This window comes from Chionomys nivalis, chromosome 9 (assembly GCF_950005125.1).
Source record: "Chionomys nivalis chromosome 9, mChiNiv1.1, whole genome shotgun sequence".
In the NCBI taxonomy this organism is placed as follows: domain Eukaryota; kingdom Metazoa; phylum Chordata; class Mammalia; order Rodentia; family Cricetidae; genus Chionomys; species Chionomys nivalis.
Window position 1 is genome coordinate 56,076,676 of NC_080094.1, and position 9,254 is coordinate 56,085,929.

The following is a 9,254-nucleotide window of genomic DNA, read 5'->3' on the forward strand; positions in this document are numbered from 1 at the left end:
GACAATAGCTTTCTGTCAGTTATTCTCCAAGAGAGAAGGTGGCTAGTTCAGTTCACAGCCCAATCACTCGAGTGACTTCCCCCAAAGGACAGTCATGCTCCCGCGGGCGTAGAGCGCCTTACATTCAGTCACTCGGAGTATTAGAAAGAGATGCGTGTAAAGTGTCATGATTAGTTTAGCCTAACAGTGGTTGTTGCTTTGTGGAGTACATTCTTAAGTGAAACTGGCTTTTTCTTCCTTTTCTTTCTTTAACTTAGTAATTTATCATTGGTATTCCATTTGGTGCCATTTGGTGCCACTGCCTTGTTGTTGTAGTTTAAAGATGCTGAAAGTTTATGCACTATTACTTTGCATCTTTGGTGCAAATGTCAATGCAGTTTTGAAGGCAAATGAACATCTTGGTATTAAGAAAATAATTTTGCCCATGTGAAATCTCTGAAAAAGTCTAAGAACTTACTGTAAGACTGGAAGCTTTGGAACTACTAGAGGGGACCATTCAGGATGTAGGGATGGACAAGTCCCTTCTGAATCAGCCTCCAGGAGTTCAGATAAACACAACTGACATCTTGGATTCCATCAACGAAAAGGCATCTTCATGGCAGAAGAAATAGACGCCAGTGTGAAGAGACAGCTGTCAGAAGTGGGGGTGTCTTTGCAGCTATTCATCTGATGGGGGTTTACTATCCAGAATATGGAAAGAATTCAGGGGCTGGGGAGATGGCTCAATGGTTAAGCACACTGGCTGCTTTCCCAGAGGGTCCGGTTTTCATTCCCAGTGGCCACATGGCCCCTCACAACCACCTGTTTGTAGGCCCAGTCCCAGGATTCCAAGGGCACCAGGCATGCATGTGGTGCAGAGACACACATGTAGACAATATACCCATACATGTTAAATAAATAAGATTTTTTAAAAAGCATTTTAAAAATTGAGCACCAAGAGAACTAATAATCCAATCAATAAATGGGTGAATGAACTGAGCATACAGCCCTCCAAAGGAAAAAGAAGTACAACTAGTCAAGAAGTACATGAAAAGAGGGGGCTGGATACGTGGCTCAGCAGCTAAGAAAGCTTGCTGCTCTTGCAGGGAACCTGAGTTCAGTCCCCAATACCCACGTAGAGTTACAACTGTTCCTCCAGTTCCAGGGGTTTCAGCACCCTCTCCTAGCCTTTGTGTGTACTTTGTGTGACATCAGATGGTTTTAAAATAATTAAAATAGAAAAAAAATACTCGAAAAGATGTTTATCCTTATCCATCAGGAAAAAGCAAGCTAAAAATACGTTCTATCTTACCCAAGTAAGGATAACCATCGTCAAGTAATAATAATAAGCTGGGTGTGGTGGCACACGCCTTTAATTTCAGCACTGGGAGGCAGAGGCAGATGGATCCCTGTCAGATCCAGGTCAGGCTGATCTATGGAGTAAGTTCCAGGCCAGTCATGGTTATAGTGAGACCATGTCTTAAAAAAACCAAAAAGAATAAGAATGAATGAATGAATAAAGTCACGTCATTTTCTGGAAGACGGATAGATTGAGATCATAATGTTAACTAAAATAAACCAAACTCAAATACAAATGTCACATTTTATTTCATGTGAGGAATTGTGCTAAGATTCTCTAAAAGAACAGAACTGAGAAAATGGATCGTCTCGCTGGGATGTGGTCCAGATGGTCCAACAATGGCGGCCTCACACGGAGGCAGAGAATCCGGTAGTTGTTCAGTCTGCCAGGCTGGACGCCTGCAGCCCTGGAGTGCTGCTGATAATGAGTCTGTGTTGAAACTCTGAGTATGCTGCTCCTAAAGTCGGTGAAGGGATGCCATAGCAAAGGGTAGATGGGTCTGCCAGCAGGAGTGAGGACAAGAGACAAGGCAAAGCTTCTGCCATCAGAGGTGCTGCCCAGATATAGGGCAGGTCTTCCTGCCCCACATAGTCTGATTCAGAAAAATCCAGAGAGCCCGGCAGCTTGCTTTTAGTTAGTTCCAGATGCAGTCAAGATGACAACCAAAATAAGCCATCACAGATATCTAGATTTTAAAAAGTCATGGAAGCAGAAGAGAGAATGTTCAGGAGGTGAGAGGACCAAGAGGAGTGGGAGGGAAGAGAGGATAATGGCGACCGAAGGTGGTCAGAGCATATTATCTATATGTATGAAAATGTCATCTTAAGATCCATATTTTGTACTGTCAAGATATGTCCACAGGGCCACTGAGATAGCTCTGCAGGTAAAGACACCAGCTTCTTGATGACCTGAGATTGATCCCTGGTAGGAGAGAATGAGAGAACCCCTCCCACAAGTTGTCCCCTGACCTCCATGTCCACACCTCTGTGCACCAGTGCCCACAACCATACACACACACACACACACACAAAATAAGTTTTAAAATGTAATAAAGATGCACGAATAAATGTTTTCAAACAAAAGTAATGGATGAAAGGCCAAGAGACAGACAATAGCTGCTCCAATAAAAAGCTATACATGTTGTCCAATTTTTAAACCTGACTCCATTTTTACATCTAGAACTTGACTGTGGAGGTTTGAGTAAGAATGGCACCCATAGGCTCATCTATTGGATGCTTGGTTACCTGGAAGTGGCACAACTTGAGAAGGATTAAGAAGCTGGACAGTGGCGGTGGCGCACGCCTTTAATCCCAGCACGTGGGAGACAGAGACAGGTGGATCTCTGTGAGTGAGTTCCAGGACTTTGGAGGAAGTGTATCACTGGGGGGCTTGGCTTGGAGGTTTCAAAAGCCCGAGACAGGTCTGGTGTCTCTCTCTTCACGTTGGATGTAGAACTCTCAGCTACTTCTCCAGCACCACGTCTACCTGCATGCCACCACACTCTCCACCATGATGACAATGGACTAAGCCTCTGAAACTGTAAGCAAGCTCCAATTAGATGCTTTCCTTTACAAGAGTTGCTGTGGTCATGGTGTCTCTCTGCGGCCGGATCACAGAGACTAACACATTGGCTTAGAGGTCACGTTTCCCAGAGGAAGACTGCCACGGCACTCTGGTAATGCAGTTGTAATTTTCCTACTTCTTCAGAGGTTGTGTGTGCACGCATGTGTGTGTGTTGGTGTGTGTGTTTGTGTATACTTGAGTACTGGAGCAGGCATGAAAGCTAACTGCTCGATATAGTGTCCACCTTGATACTGAAGATACACCTGACTGGAGTTTGCATTACCATCATGACCTTCCAGTATGAGGTCTGATGTGAACATCTGTACAGGCTCACGAGCTGCAGCAAATGAGGATGAAGAGCAAGAAAGTCTGGAGAGTGATGAGGTGTTGTATCGATGGCAGTAGGTACACGGTGGGGAAATCTGCGTATCATATGTGAGTGCCCACTGGCAAGAACTCGGCACAAAGGAGATATTCCACAACCAAGCAGACAGAATGACCAGCACGGATGGCATAGTGGTCCTATGAATGGCTGTGGGGGCTTAGATGGAGGCTGTGCACAGGTGTGATGGTTGGAGTGACTCTCCAGAGTGGACTCCCATGCAGTAGCACTGACCTATGACCTCCCGAGCCCCAGGACCAGCCTGTCATACGGTAACATGTCGAGTATGCTGCACCTGTTTTGTTCTAGAAGAGCTGGGGTATATCCTGGAGGGAGAATTGGCTTCTCACCTGAAAGGCCACTGTCTGGGATGCTTAGAAAGTGCTGACTTGCTGACAAGGGGTCTCACTGAACACGTCACTTTATAGGGTCTTCTGGCCTATTTCACAAGTCATCACCCTGATGCCACAGGTTGAGACAAGAATGGGCTAGCCTCTTCAAGTTACGGTGCTAAGAAGATGAGCCTCTGGGATCCAGGGGTGCACGCACCCTAGTTGATATCCATTATATGGCACCATAACTGGAAATATGGGTATAAAGTCTTAGGAGGTCAGAGGTGGAAATAAGAACGACCCCATTTATCTATCATTTGCTGTTCCCACGGTTCTAGTTAGGAACTCCAGTGTTAGGAGAATTTGGCTTCAGCGTGTGGAACAGTTCCCCAAGGAAACAGAACAAAACCCCCATAAAAGTGCTGCTTTCTATCTAGAATCCTCGTGCAAAGTGACCAGTAAGCAAGACCAGGAGTCACTTGCCGGCAGGGAAAACTGACCCCAATCCTTTGGAATGCCATTATGTAATGGAGAAGGAAACTGTATTTGGTATCTAGGGGGTCCACTGGGGTGTCTCCTGATGCTCCCTTATCTGCTTTTGATGGAAAACAGGCATGTATAGAAGCATGGTTGGAAAGGCAACCCGCCTAGACCAGTGACAGTACGCACCGAAGGTGAAGAGACTCAAAATGGGCACTAACGCTCAGGGATGGATAACGAACACCTTTGTAATAGCACAGTCTGACTGTAGGGGTGGGACCTGCAGCTCAGTTTCCCAGAGAAAAAGCCAGCAGTGTGAAGGGGTCGGTTCTGGTAGAAGGAACTTACTCTGCAAAGGGCAAAGTTCGGAGCCGTACAGACATCGCAGGTTGACCCTCAGTCTTGTCTTTAGGACCTGGCATGGGCTTTGGAAACCTTAAAACCCACCCCCAGACACACACCCACTCCAACCAGGCCACACCTCTCAATACTTCCAAATAGTTTGCCACCGGAGACCCAAGCAGGCAAATACATGAACCCACAGGGGCCAATCTCATTCAGACCATCACACTTCCTGTGGAGGCATTCTGGGTTGTGACCATGTCGTTGATCATTTCTTTCTCCTTACTTGTTTCCCATGTTAGACATGTTTTCTCTGGAAGCACACCCCCATACACTCCCAACCCCAAAGTTCATCTCCAGTTCTGGCCTCTGGGACCCAGAGAATAAGACTCGCCCATATGAAGGCGGAGCTTCTAGGCACTTGTGTTTTCTCTCCCGGTATTTCCGTATTTCCGTACTGGCCCAACAAAAGGTCGCATACATCCTACATCCTGCCTGATCTTTACCAAATGCTCTCCAGTTTATGCATTTCCTGCAATAAAGCAACTTAGATGGAAATGGGTCTGATATCATCTGTCTGATGATATCTGATATTATCAGATGTGGGCTGATAATGCAGAGCCTGAGAACGGAGCAAAGTCTTCCTCGGTTCAAGGACACTTGCCTGCTCCTGCCACCAAAGAGTGAAGATCTATAGAAGCCTCAGCTCCCTATCTGCCTTGCCTTCTCCTTTCGTTCTAGATCCTGGCTCCAAGGGCCCAGGTGCGGCAGGAATATGCAGCCTTGGCAGGTGATTCTGGTGGAATTTCAAGGCGAAGACCACTAGGCTCAGAGTCAGCGTCAATCCGGCAACTCAGGAGTGGCCGATTTTATTGGCAGCTCTGTCTTTTGACTCAGATGGAGCTGGCTGCCAGCAAAATCCCTGTTTTATTCACACATGCTTCTGCTAAGCTGACACTTCCCCACCCTGTCCCTGTACAGCTGATGTCTTGGAGTCAAGCCTGGATCTCTCTCCGCCAAACCCTTTCATCTTACCTTGTGGCTTCGGGCTGTTGCTCCACCAGAGTAGGTTGCGTTTGGTCCTCATTCTCCCGAAATATTCCTGTAATCGCTGGCTTCCTGCTAGTCACAGAAACAAGAGACTGTGATTTTGCTTGGGGGTGGGGGGAAAGGTGGGGGTGGACCAAATTAGGAGTAAAGACAGAAGCAATCAATCAATCAGTCATACCTAGGACATTTCATATGTGTGATGCACTACGCCCACTCAGAGGCCGATATCAACTAACTTATTCTCCCTGTAAGTATGGAAGCTGGTCCTTTTCACAGATGTATAAACAGAGGCAGACAAGCTAAGTGACCACGTCTAAAGACACACATACTGAAACAAGTGTCAGGTTCTGTCTGCCGTCTGAAACTCTTACCCCTAAGGTGACGATCTCTTGGAAACATGGGTGGCAAGGCTGGCCCTCCCCACTGGAAAGAGAGTTTTAGAACTAGAGGAGTCGGAACACGATTGAGTTTGGCAGATCTCCAAGCTCAGTCCTTGCTAGAAGCCCACAGCAAACATTTGCCACACTTGGGACTACCACCCAGGCTTCTTGAGCATGGACCGGGTAAGTCTGATCCAAAATGGCACTTCAAAAAGAAACAGTCAGGAATGGTGGTCCATACCTTTGATCCCAGCGCTGGGAAGCCAGAGGCGTGTGGATCTCTGTGAGTTCAAGGCCAGCCTGGTCTACAGAGTGAGTTCCAGGATAACCAGGGTACACTAGGGTTACACAAAGATATCCTGTCTCAAAAACAACTAAAACAAAAACAAAAACCATTCCCGAGACTGTTCTTTTCCGCTTTGAAGTTCCAGATGGTTCTCCTGAAGTCCGGAGGCTTGGGAGCGGAGGACAAGCAACATCCTACTCCTAGAATTCTAGAGAAGTTTTATTTGTTCACTATGTATTTTTGAGGCAGAGTCTTATTATGTGGCCAAGGTTGCCTTCAAACTTGTGATCCCCCGCTTCAGTCTCTTGGGTATTAATTAGATTTACCATTGTGTACCATTATGCCTGGCTACAGAGAACTTTTTTGTTTGTTTGTTTGTTTGTTTGTTTGTTTAAGACAGAGTCTCAACTCTGTAGCTCAAGCTAGCCACAAACTTGTGGCAGTCTTCCTGCCTCAGCCTTCTGAAATCTGAGAGTACAGGCATGAGCCATACCAGCTTCGAAAGGCGCTTGAATCTTCCTTGTTGTCTAAGAACCTCGGCACCTGTTCCATCAGGGTCCTTGCCTCCACTCCCACTCCACCTTCAGCCCTGAAGTGGGCAGCTAGTGGGGTCTCAGCTGCTACACAGCTGTACACAGCGGTAGCCCTGGACCCTCATTCTTGGGTGCGGCTCACCAGCTGTGGTGGCTGAGCTGAGATGCTCACAGGAGGCTGAGTTGATTTGTTAATAATTTGAGTCCCAGTGCTCATAACTCCCCGAGTTCAGACAGCTTGGAGACAGCAGTTTCAGGACTACAGCTTGGAACATCTCTAATTCAGCTTGTTCTGTGAAGGGGGTTTCAGCACCTGATTCATACAAACAGTGGTGTGTGTGTGTGTGTGTGTGTGTGTGAGAGAGAGAGAGAGGGGGGGGGAGAAAGTCAAGGAAGACACGTGGAAAGAATAGCATGTACAAAATTGTCCCTTGGTAGCTATGGGGTGTTAGCTGTTGGATCCCCTGTGTGCAGCAGAACCCCTTACATAAGACGGTGTAGCTTTTGCGCATTGCACATCTTTAAGCTACATCTAGATCACTAATGCCTGATATGACGTAAATGCCACATAAATAGTTGTCCTATTATTTAGAGAATAATGACAAGGAAAACATGTCTGCATAATCAGTATAGATGCCACTTTTTTTTTTTTTTTTAAATATCTGTGGTTGGTTGACTCCACAGATGAAGAACCCATGGATTCAGGGGCTAACCACTCTGAGGAGGAATAAAAAATGCTGGCAGAGTGGTACATGCCTACACTTCCAGTACTGGAGAAGCTGAGGCAGGAGGGGTGTCCTGGGTCAGGCTGTGAGCACAGGAAGTTGGGACCTATCCTTGGGAGGCAGCTGTTGAGCATAAGTTCTTTCCCGACAGATCTCACATGTCAAATTCACATGGGCTCACAGATGGCGTATCTATCTATCGGCAGCCTCCTGGAGCGGTGGCTGGGCCCACCCCTTTCCCCAGCAGGCGGGGACATCCCTAGAAGGTGGGATTATTCCCACTTCACAGGTGAGAAAGATGAGATGCAGAAGGTAAGTATCACAAGATAAACTTTGGTAACTGGCTGGGCTCATAGAGGAGTGTTTGGAAAACGGGTTCCAGAGGGTGCACCAACTGGCCCTTCTCTATCTCAGGAGCAAGACAGCCATTGGCCCACAGAACACAGTGTGTCTTCCGTTCCTGACTCCCGCTGCATCGGGCAGGACGATCATCTACTTGGAAGGTAACTCTGCGCCTGGAGATATGAGCTCAGTTCAGAAGTTTACTGTTGGACTTCTCTGGTGAGCAGATTGGAAATTTAGGCACCCCATGAGTTCCGAGCGGCACCGACAGGCAAACGCCGGAGTTGGGACCTACGACCCCGCCCCCCCGCAGCCCCCTCCCCGACAGCTGTTGATATGAGCTCCTTTCCTGTCTGCAGCCCACAGCTCCTTCATGTCAAACTCAGCATCACAAATGACACAGATCTACTAGCAGCTTCCTGGAGCGGTTAATTCCCGAGTCCGCCCCTTTCCCCTGCGGGTTCGGCTTTCGAGTGCACCCAGCAGGGGGCATCCTTGTCCTTCCACTGTCCACCCTGGGGGCCAGATTGGCCTGCTGCCAGCAGTGCCTTCCAATCAGCAATGCCCAGGAGTCAGTCCAAGGCCAACTGCCCCAAAGTATTCCTGTGACTTCCTTCTGCCACCGCTAGTCTCCTATTATTTACATTGTTTTTCTTCCTTTGTCTTCCTTTGTCAACTTAGAATTAGAACTTTAATGCTTCTCTTTCTTTCTTTTCTGGCAGAGTCTCACTACAGTAATCCGGTCTCTAGCCTGGCCTAGAACTCCAGACGGAGCTCTAACGGTCCCCTAGCCTCAGCTTTCCAAAGAGCTCTGACTACATGCATGAGCCACCATGCTGGGCAACCTATATGCAGTTTTAAAAGAGGAAACCTCCTGTTCAGAAAAGGTCTTTCAAGTGACTCGCCATTCCTAGCGCTGGCGTCAGGATTTGGTAGGAGACTATAGGCCTTCATTGAGGTTACCCTTGGGAATCCCAGGACCTGTCCAGGGAATGCCATCAATGGGTAAAGATTCTGCGGGCTTGGGGCCTGAGAGTGAAGGAGCAGAGCCCAGAAATCATTGAAAAAGGAACAGAAACATCCCTCCCTTCTAGGCCTATGGCCGCAGGCAGGACAGGAAGGAGGAATTGGATGTGGAGGCCAGATCCCTTGCAGGTGACAGGTGTAAGGCTTTGGGAAAGGACAGGGATTTCCCTTGCAAAAATTCATTCAAACAGACAGGAAACCTGACCCCAGGGAGACAGGCAGATATGCAGGGGCTCCCAGGAGGCCCCCAGGAAGGCTAAAGGGAGAGGGCAAGGAGAGACATTGAGGGAGGGGTTGGAGCACCTGTTACCTGTAGGAGTTTGGAAACTATTTCCTGGAGCCTCATTTAGCTCTTGTTCTAGGCTCTGCCCCTCTGGTCTTAGAATTGCTTTTCTGGGGACCATTTCTGAGCTAGCTTCCCCTGAAGTGTTCACTACCCCCCTTTTTTTTTTTTCCTTTTTGAGACAGGCTCTC